The sequence below is a fragment of the Cornus florida genome, unplaced genomic scaffold (genome assembly GCF_030987335.1).
Source record: "Cornus florida cultivar Cherokee Brave unplaced genomic scaffold, ASM3098733v1 CherokeeBrave_3.0.0_Hap2_Chr09, whole genome shotgun sequence".
In the NCBI taxonomy this organism is placed as follows: Eukaryota; Viridiplantae; Streptophyta; class Magnoliopsida; order Cornales; family Cornaceae; genus Cornus; species Cornus florida.
Window position 1 is genome coordinate 26,384,889 of NW_026775579.1, and position 11,445 is coordinate 26,396,333.

At 39.0% G+C, this 11,445-nt stretch overlaps 1 pseudogene; it reads left to right on the forward strand.

The window, feature by feature from the left end:
• Positions 1–525: 525 nt before the first annotated feature.
• Positions 526–624, forward strand: LOC132275578 (small nucleolar RNA R71; annotated as a pseudogene).
• The last annotated feature ends 10,821 nt before the right edge of the window (positions 625–11,445 follow it).

The window sequence follows — 11,445 nt, forward strand, 5'->3', positions numbered from 1 at the left end:
GCTTGGCTTTTCCAAGAGAAATTCGGGTGATTCCTCCAACTAGGATTATAATGAATGCCATACGGATTATTCCCTTGATTAGCAAAAATAGCATTTGCTTGTTCATGATGCTCACTTTGCATATGTCCATGAGGACAATTGGAAGTAGAATGTAAAACACTTGAACAAGTCATACATGTCTCATTAGATGCATGATGAGAATGGTTAGGGAAGGAAGATACTTGATTCGCCAAGTTTTGGTTGATCAAAAATTAATCAAACCTTTGAGACAATGATTTCATTTCAGCGGTAATTTCATTGCAGTGGTCGACTTGATGTGAGCCAACACTCTTCATACCATTAGAATTTCTACCATTCTTTGAAGATAAGGTACGGTGCAAAGAGTTTTCACTCATGCTCTCATAAAGATGCCACACGTCATCCTCATGCCTATCAATGTAAGAGCCACCCATGGAAGCATCGACCATGCCCTTGTAATTATCCGATAAGCTCTCAAAGAAATATTGAACTAATTGCTATTTGTGCATGTCATGATGTGGACACTTCCTAAGTAATTCATTAAAGTGTTCCCATGCCTCATGAAATGTTTCTCCATCCCCATGTGAAAATTCCTTAATTGAAGTTCTCATGGCATTGGTCTTAGAAACCGAATTGTACTTCTTCAAGAACTCTTGTTGCATTTCCACCCAAGAAGTTATTGAAAAAGGCCTAAGATTGTTACACCAATATTTTGCCTTGTCTTCAAGGGTGAATGGAAAGAGTTTAAGCCTTAAGACCTCTTCCGGCATGTCCGTGTATTTTACGGTGGAACATACTTCAAGAAACTCATCTAAATGCTTATAAGGTTCTTCATTTGGAAGTCCATGCTAATTAAGAAGCATTTGAATGGTTTGTGGCTTGATTTCATAGTGGTGTGCTCTAAATGGTGGTAATTGAATGCTTGTGGGTGCATTATATTCATTAGGCATATAGTGATCTCTTATAGCAAAGGGAGGATTAACAATTGGAGGTGCAGCATGGGCACCTTGATTGCCTTGAATGATTGGAGGTGGTGGAGCATAGATTGGCCTTGGCATTCCCAATGGAACTTGACCTTGTTGTTGTGGTGGATGAACGAATGGCCTTGGCATGCCTAATGGAACTTGCATGTTATCATGATGCACATTGAGGTGGAGGATACCTTGTTGGTCTATGTGACCAAGGTCCTCCACATAGTCCTCATTGTGTCCTTCCATTGATGAAATGGATTGACTAGAACTACCTCTTCTCCTAGGGTTTCGAACAATGGATTCAAGATGAAAATTTAAAGGGATAAGAGTGGGTCTCAATGATCTACGACCATGCATGCACAATGCAACACAACAAGCAATAATGATAAACACTTCACCTTCACAACAAGTCAATAATCAACAAACTTCCTCCACAAACAATGTTCCCATACTCCCATGCTTAAACAATAATATGTAGGCAAAGTAAATTGCCTCCACGCGGGCTCATGATTTATCTAAGAATTGAGATACAAGCCTCCACGCGGGCCGACGATTTAACTAAGGGTTTGAGTAAGAAAAAGCTCACAAAGGTCCTTTAGCACTTCAACTCCAAATTTTTAGCTTTTAGCTTAGCAATTTTTTTTTAATGATTTTAGCCTTTTTCCTTTGCTTGCTTAGCTCTTTTGCTTGGAATACTGCTTTGCTCACATTCTTAACCCAATGCTCCTTGTCAAACAAGAACAAACATAATAAGTAACAAAATTGAAAATAAAGTAAAGACACGATCAAAAGAGTACTAATTCCTAATTGATTCCACTAATACGATGTTACCAATCAATCAATCCCTGGCGATGGCGCCAAAAACTTGGTGGTGTCGTCAATTCAAACCCAAAGTTTATGCAATGTGGCCAAGTTTTATATTTAGAAATTGCCAATACTACCTTTCACTAAGAATATAGCTAGGGTAAGTAGGGATCGTCCCAAGGGATTGAGATGTCATACTAGGTTGAGGAATCAAAATTATGGTTAGTAAGTCGAGTGATCAAAATAGTGGTTGGGTGGTTGTATTACACTAGATGCAAATTAAACTAAGGTAAACAATAATGCAATAGAGAGAATAAAAAAGAGAGAGATCTTGGGGTTTAAAGATCACAACTAAGCATAGCTTTTTTACACCTTTAATGAATGATTAATGAGGGGAAGAACATGTATTGTAACAAAGAGTGTGTGTGTGGTTGATTCAACAAGCATGGATGACAAATTAAGCATATATTGTCTAAACAACATGGTGGATAGCACAACACATCAAATTAAGCCATTAATCCTTTCTTTAAGCTCACAATCCAAACACATCACAAGGTTAGAGATATATGTTACTTGCTTTCATAAGTATGGAATATCAACAATAAGCATGGATTGTCCTCCCATTTAACAACTACTCTACAACTAAGCTAATAACATGAAATTAAACTAATTAAACTAAGGGAGAGGTATAATCCATCAAGAAATGAGTATGAACCACCAAATAAGCCACAAGAACATGACATTAAGCACTATGTCTTGACAATCTCTAGATCTATAACATCAATACACATAGACATGCATCAATAAAATAGGAAATAGAGACAAACACATGAATATCTATTCTAGCATACATAGACATATGGATAGAATGAAATGATCAATTGGAAGCATTAAACCTTATAAATCATTAAATAAATAAGATCTATATATATATAAGTGTCAAGACATGAATCACAATAAAAATTCCCTTAAAAATACATAAATCAAGAAGTAGAAAGCATGCTTAGGGCTAACTCTAACCCCAAGAGGATGTCTAGCTACTCATGGATGATGTCCTCCAACCCTCAAGGGCAAGCTCCATGGAAGAAATCTGTTCCTTGGTTGATGAAGAGTCTCCAATGGTGTCTCTAGCCTCCTCCTCTCCTTTCTTTCCTCACTAAGTATTATCTTCTCTAAGTATGTGTATGAAAGTGTATTCTCAAAAAGTGGCTCATATTCCTTATATAGGTAGAGATAAACCTAAGCTTAAGGGGTTTAAATGTGCATTTTTTAGCGCTCATCAATCGATCCAACATTATTCTCTGATCGATCGAACTTTTTTGTCCTTATCCACATGCCAGATCTTATCCAGCTGTACCACCCTACCAACCACTTTTGTCCTTTTCCCAAAAATATCTTCAAAATATCTCAGATTTGTTTTTATTCAAAAAGCCGCTGCCATTGAGGATCGATCCAGCTTCAATTCGATAGATCTCAGTCATGTTCGATCAATCTCACCTCAAGTTCGATCGATCGAACTTCCCAAATCCCGAGAAAAATTCAAATTCCAGCTCATTAAAAGTTGTCTCATATCCAATCATTAGAGGATTATTGGTGTACGAGCCCAGCTTATTTAGGGTGATTTTTGACCTACCTATATAAGGAATATGAGCCACTTTTACATATATACACATACTTAGAAAAGATAATACTTAGTGAGGAAGCAAAGGAGATGAGGAGGCTAGAGACACCATTGGAGACTCTTCATCAACCAAGGAGCAGATTTCTTCCATGAAGCTTGCCTTTGAGGGTTAGAGAATATCATCCATGAGTGGCTAGATATCCTCTTGGGGTTAGAGTTAGCCCTAAGCATGCTTTCTACTTCTTGATTTATGTATTTTTGAGGGGATTTGTATTGTGATTCATGTCTTGACACTTATATATATATATATATATATATATATATATATCTTGTTTATTCAATGATTTATAAGGTTTAATGCTTCCAATTGATCATTTCATTCTATCCATATGTCTATGTATGCTAGAATAGATGTTCATGTGTTTGTCTCTATTTCTTGTGTCATTGATGCATATTTATGTGTATTGATGCTATAGATCTAGAGATTATCAAGACATAGTGCTTAATGACATGTTCTTATGATTTATTTGATGGTTCATACTCATTTTTTGATGGATTGTACCTCTCCCTTAGTTTAATTAGTTTAATTTCATGTCATTAGCTTAGTTGTAGTGTAGTTGTTAAATGGGAGGACAATCCATGCTTGTGGTTGATGTTCCATACTTATGAAAGCAAGTAACATATATCTCTAACCATGTGATGTGTTGGATTATGAGCTTAAAGAAAGGATTAATGGCATAATTTGATTTGTTGTGCTATCCACCATGTTGTTTAGACAATATATGCTTAATTTGTCATCCATGCTTGTTGGAACAACCACACACACACACTTGTTGCACTACATGTTTTCCCCTCATTGATCATTCATTAAAGGTATAGAAAAGCTATGATTGGTGGTGATCTCTAAACCCCAAGATCTCTCTCTCTCTTTCTTTCTTTTTATTGCATTATTGTTTACTTTAGTTTAAATTGCATCTAGTGTAATTCAACAACCAACCACTACTTTGATCACTCGACCTACTAACCCAAATTTTGATTCCTCAACCTAGTACGACACCTCAATCCATTGGGACGATTCCTTCTCACTCATACTACATAGTATAGGTGTTAAGCGGTTTATAAATTTAAATTATGGTGCCCACTTGACACTAATTTCCAAACTCAAAGTTTTGTGCATTAATTTGGGCACACACTCGGGAAGACACCATAGTTTTTGGCGCCGTTGCCGGGGATTGATTGATTGGCAATGTCGTATTTATGGAATCAAATAGGAATTAGTACTCTTTTGATCGTGTCTTTACTTTGTTTTTAATTTTTGTAACTTATTATGTTGGTTCTTGTTTGACTAGGAGCATTGGGCTAAGAAGGTGAGCAAAGGAGTATTCCAAGCATAGGAGCTAAGCTAGTAAGGAAAAAGGCTACAATTAAAAAAAAAAATTGCTAAGCTAAAAGCTAAAAATTTGGAGTTGAAGTGCTAAAGGACCTTTGTGAGCTTTTTCTTACTCAAACCCTTAGTTAAATCATCGACCCGTGTAGAGGCTTGTATTTCAATTCTTAGATAAATCGTGAGCCCGCGTGGAGGCAATTTACTTTTCTTACATATTGTTAAAGCGTGGGAGTATGGGAACATTGTATGTGGAGGAAGTTTGTTGATTATTGACTTGTTGTGAAGGTGAAGTGTTTGTCATTATTGCTTGTTGTGTTGCATTGTTCATGCATGGTCGTAGATCATTGAGACGCACTCTTATCCCTTTAAATTTTCATCTTGAATCCATTGTTCGACACCCTAGGGGAAGAGGTAGTTCTAGTTAATCCATTTCATCAATGGAAGGACACAATGAGGACCATGTGGAGGACCTTAGTCACATAGACCAACAAGGTATCCTCCACCCCAATGTGCATCATGATAACATGCAAGTACCATTAGGCATGCCGAGACCATTCATTCATCCACCACAACAACAAGGCCAAGTTCCATTGGGAATGCCAAGGCCAATCTATGCTCCACCACCTCCCATCATTCAAAGCAATCAAGGTGCCCATGTTGCACCTCCAATTGCTAATCCTCCTCTTACTTTAAGAGATCACTATGTGCCTAATGAATATAATGTACCCACATGCATTCAATTGCCACCATTTAGAGCACACCACTATAAAATCACGGACATGCCGGAAGAGGTCTTAAGGCTTAAACTCTTTCCATTCACCCTTTAAGACAAGGCAAAATATTGGTTTAACAATCTTAGGCCTTTTTCAATAACTTCTTGGGCGAAAATGCAACAAGAGTTCTTGAAGAAGTACTATCCGATTTCTAAGACCAATGCCATGAGAACTTCAATTAGGGAATTTTCACACGGGGATGGGGAAACATTTCATGAGGCACAGGAATGCTTTAACGAATTGCTTAGGAAGTGTCCACATCATAACATGCCCAAATGGCAATTAGTTCAATATTTCTTTGAGAGCTTATCGGATAATTATAAGGGCATGGTTGATGCTTCCATGGGTGGCTCTTACACTAATAGGCATGAAGATGACGTATGGCGTCTTTATAAGAGCATGAGTGAAAATTCTTTGCATCGTACTTTATCTTTGAAGAATGGTAGAAATTCTAGTGGTAGGAAGAGTGTCGGCTTACATCAAGTCGACCACTCCAATGAAATTGCCGCCGAAATGAAATCATTATCTTAAAGGTTTGATCAATTTTTGATCAACCAAAACTCGGCGAATCAAGTATCTTCCTTCCCTAACCATTCTCATCATGCATCTAATGAGACATGTATGACTTGTTCAAGTGTTTTACATTCTACTTCCAATTGTCTCCATGGACATGTGCAAAGTGAGCATCATGAACAAGCAAATGTTGTTTTTGCTAATCAAGGGAACACTCCTTATGGCAACCACTATAATCCTAGTTGGAGGAATCACCCAAATTTCTCTTGGAAAAGCTAAGGGGAGGGCTCAAACCCTTCCCAAGGTGGTTTTCAAGGAAAGAACATTCCGCATCCAATGCAAGGCCAAGGTTCCCAAGGTTTTAGATCATCATACCAATTACAAGGAAACCAATTTTTAAATTCTCATTTTCCTAATCAACCATCATATTCCCAAGGAAATGTTAGAAGTCCCGCTTTTGAAGAGAAAGTTTTACCGCTTTGGGCACTTTAGAGATAAACACACAATTACTTCATTCTCACTCTCAATCTATTGCTAAGCTAGAAACTCAAGTAGGGCAAATAGCTAGTACTTTAAATGCTAGAGAGAAAGGAAAAATGCCTTTGAATACCCCACAAAATCAACAATGTGTTGTGGAGACTCATTCCTCATCGGAAGGTCACATAATAGAATATGTCAATACGGTGACTACCTTGAGAAGTAGAAAGATTGTGAACAACCAAGTGGGTATGTCCATTGAAGAGAGTGAACCGGTGTAACCACAAGTTGACACCCGTCCCGTTTCATATCATATTCCTCCTTCATTGCATTTGCATGACCATATAAATGAGAATGTATTGATAAGTGATTTGAAAAACGATTTTGAAAAGAGAAATTTGCAAAATGATTTGAAAATTTCTTGTGTTAAAGAGACTTCAAAGAAAATTTCTGAAAAGGTTTTTGAACCAAAAGCTCCATTCCCGGATGCCTTAAAAGGATCCATTTCAAATGACAAGCAAAAGGCCAAAGTAAATGAAATCATAAAAGTGTTTAGGCAAGTAAAAGTCAATCTTTCACTTTTGGATGCAATCAAGCAAATTCCGGCTTATGCCAAATTCTTGAAAGACTTGTGCACCCAAAAGAGGAACAACAAAAGCCAAGCGCCTAGAAAAGTGGTCTTAACCGAGCAAATAAGCTCAATTTTGTAGCATAACACTCTTCCAAAGTTTAAAGACCCTGGTTCACCTACTACTTGACCTATCATTAATCGGGCTCTTCTTGACCTAGGAAAAAGTGTTAATCTTCTTCCATACTCGGTATATGTCAAATTAGGTTTAGGAGACTTGAAACCGACATCGGTAGTTTTACAACTTGCCGACCGATCAATTAAAAAGCCTAGGGGTATCATTAAGGATGTATTGATTAAAATTGATAAATTCTTCTTTCCTGTTGAGTTCATTATCATTGACACAGAACCGGTCCCATATCCTAAGAGCCAAATTCCCGTTATCCTTGGCCATCCTTTCTTGGCAACCACGAATGCCAACATTAATTGTAGGACGAGGATAATGAAGATTTCATTTTGCCACATGAAGGTAAAGTTGAGTATTTTCATTCCAACCCCCAACTCATTTGACAAGCATGAAGAGATTAATGTTGTAGAGAAATGTCATGACCTTAAAAGTGAAGGAATTGAGTTTTTGTGTGAGACCAAAGTTTGAAAAAGTCCATCTTCAACCTTGAAACCAAAGAAAGTTGTTTCAAAATCTTGTTTTAAAAGGGTGTGAAAGCCCAAAGATTGTCTTGACCAAGGATCGAAAACGTCTTTTGAGCTTAATCCAACAAGTTCCTTAAAGAACCATTTGTTGGGTGGAGTTCAAAGCACTTATCACCCCATTGAGGAGGGGATGCACTATAAGATGTTTGACCCGGGCTAAAAGAGCTTAACATCTTGCTAGAGACGTTAAAGACTAGCAAGACATTTCGTAGGGTGTCAAAACCCTATTCCTCCCTCATTTCTATCTTTAATTTCATTTCTTGTGAAGTCTAGATATTGGCTTTGGGTTCATATGCATTGCTAAGAACTGTGATTAGGATTGCATGCACTTTTATGTTGAAATTGTGCATTTTGCATAAGTTCGATCGATCTCAAAATGAGTTCGATCGATCAAACTTCCCACCTGCGTCAAACCTGCATCCAAATCACTCTCTGTCCAATGGTTCGAACAACACTTGCATATTTCAACTCTCTGTTCCATTGTTCGAATTTGTTCCTAGATCGATCTAAACTTCTTCGATCGATCCAACTTCATCTTGGATCGATCTACAGTTTCAACACTTTGAAAAATTTTGAACCTGCATCCGCCTGCATCCAAAAGCCTCTCTGTCTCATCGATTGAACATTTCTTCAATTCTATGCATTTTCGATCGATCGAAGGTATTTTGTGATCGATCTTGAAAGATCGATCTTTGTTCTTCGATTTTCAATTTTGAATTTGTTTTGACTTTGTTTTAAATTTCAAAAATTCAAAATATATATATATATATATTTTATTATTTTTATTTTCTAAAAAAAAATAATAAAAATCAAAATAAAAAATCACAAAAATACTTTGTCACTTAAGAGGAGAGATCGATATCAGTTCGATCGATCGAAGTGGCAAAGGAATGTTTTTAAAATCGATCTAGGGTCATTCAATCGATTCAACTTGAATCAATCTCAGACCCTCATTTCCCCTTCACCGCTACATCCCAACTTTTCCCCAACTTCGGTGAGACTCTGGCGAACATCCCAGACGTCGAATCACTCTCTCTCCTCTCGAATCTAATTTGAATCTCACCCCCCTTCGCATCTCCACTTCTCTCTTCACTTTGGTAAGATCCGAACCTCCCTCTTGTGATCTCCAATTTAACTTCAATTTGTTCAATATAAATGCTAGATCTAAGCTATTTTGGTGCTAAAAATCTCCATTAATGAAGTTTGAAGCTCTTTATATATATATGTATATATGGTTGTATATATTTTGAGATTTGTTTTGATTTTTGGGAGTATGGGTCTCATAAAGTGATTAGGATTGATGCTTTGTTGTGTTGATGGGCCCACGACCTTGTTCGTGAAGGCCCCCGTGCCATCCACGTCACAGATCTGTGACTTTTCGAATTTCACTTTACAGTTCGATCGATCGAACTTTTTATTTTATCGATCTGTAACAGATCGTTCTCACTCACTCTTGATCGATCGAACTTGAATCGATCTCACATTTTTGTGATCGATCGAACTTCACAGATTTGTTTCACACATCTCACACACCATCTCTTGTGTTTCATGCCATCTCATATATACCTAATGCCTGTGTTTTCCACATTGGATGCATTCCATACTTATACTATCTAGCATGTTTCACATCATGTCACTTATTCCTTGTCACTTAAATAAATTCATGTTCCTTATCTGTTTTGTCTATCCTATTTAACATATATGATTCTACGAACTGTGCACTAACTTCCTTTGCAAGTTTTTCCTTTTATTTTGCAGACTATGGCTAGGGTCAAGACTGTAACCCGTGGACACTATCATCGCAGGGGTAGGCCGAGTTTGGATGACGAGGCGGGTCCATCTTATGCCCAAGAGCCCACTCCACCTCAGTCTCCAGTTGACAGCTGCCTACAGTCTTCAGATGAAGCATCTTCTTCACAGGGTGATGCTGAGGCTGAGCACATACCATTTCCACCACCACAGCCGGCTCAGCCAGCCCAGGAGTTAGACCAGCCATTATGTAGATACTCACGCCTTCGAGTGGCACATGAGTCAGTCTTCGACACAGACTTCTTTTCCAAATCGATGCTTACCCAGTCAGCATATGATGATATCTTTAGACGGGGCATCTCATCCATACCAGCCCCTATCTCATACCTAGTGTACCCGAGGTTGGTCGGGATGTTCTACCAGAACCTCTGGCCTGCCCCGAGTAACCTGGCAGAGCTGCGGACCACCATTGATGGCTACCCGATCCGCATCACTATGGACACATTGTCCAGATCTTGCCAGTGTCCACACGTCTGCCCTCCAGAGCTACAGGACACATATCCCACTCTTTACAAGCCCACATATGCAGACATGGCTATTTTACTCATAGGTCACTATGCCGGTGGCAAGACCTATGCCACCCGGACCTATCTTCCAGATGACCTGTGGTTTTTCGACTCTGTCCTGTTTCGTAACATCTTCATGGCCGGCCATAAGACACAGAGGCGCGGTGACTATTTGACAGCTCTGTAAGCATTCTATACAGGGCATTGGCTATTTATTCTAGCGCTCATCTGGAGCGTTATGATGAAGTTGTATGTCGACCACATCAGCAAGGCCAAGCCCAAAAGGGCTAAGTATCTTCCATTTGGCCATCTCATCACCCAGATTCTACGAGACTAGTGCTACCCCTTCCAGCCACGGGAGAGACTGAGTCTGGGGCCTGTTCCTTCAAGAAGAAGGACTAGGATAAGAACTACAATGCTCTTATCAAGAGCCTGAGGGATGATGCCGTCGAGGCAGCTGAGGATTTAGAGGCAGAGGAGAAGGCAACAGCAGCAGCAAACCCGGCAGCGGACGAAATACCAATCGATCCGGCTGCCGTACATATGGACATTGATTTGGAGTAGCTTGCCGAGGATGCAAAGCAACACTCTACAGTTGGGTCACCCATTCACGATGCGGAGCAAGCTCAGGATCATCATTCTCCCGCTGCAGCTGTACCTGAGGCTCCAGCACAGACACCCGGCTTTGGAGAGCGACTCCAGGCTTTAGAGGATACTGTAGTATCTATTCGCGCTGACACGGTCTCTCTCCGAGAGGATGTTGTCTCCATTAAAGCTGATATTGCTTCCCTCCATATGGATGTCATGACCGCATTCAGAGATCTATCCAGAGACATCCGCGGAGCACGACCTGCCCGTCCTACCTCTTCTTCTTGATCTCTTTATCCATTTCCTCCTGTCATCTCATATATCTGTGATCTCTACATATTCTTGATACTGTTATATTATTTTTGTAGCCGTGTCTGTCAGCTTTGATACTGGATGTACTGTACTTTATTTTATTTATTTATTTATATATGTTTTCTGTATGGATGTCATGTTTTAATATTCTTATAGCTATCTATTTGACTCCATCAGGTGCATCCCTATGACTTCAGTGAGAGAGAGTACTGTCCAAAATTTTCAGGACCACTCTTTTACCTCTCTCTGTTTTTCAGTTGCTATCCCATTTACACTTACATGACCACTGTGCACTGTTATTATCCCTTTTGTTATTTGATGAGTTTATCTAAGTGCCAAATTTCAGGACCACAGTTAATCCCAAGTTTGGGGGGGCTATGCCACCCA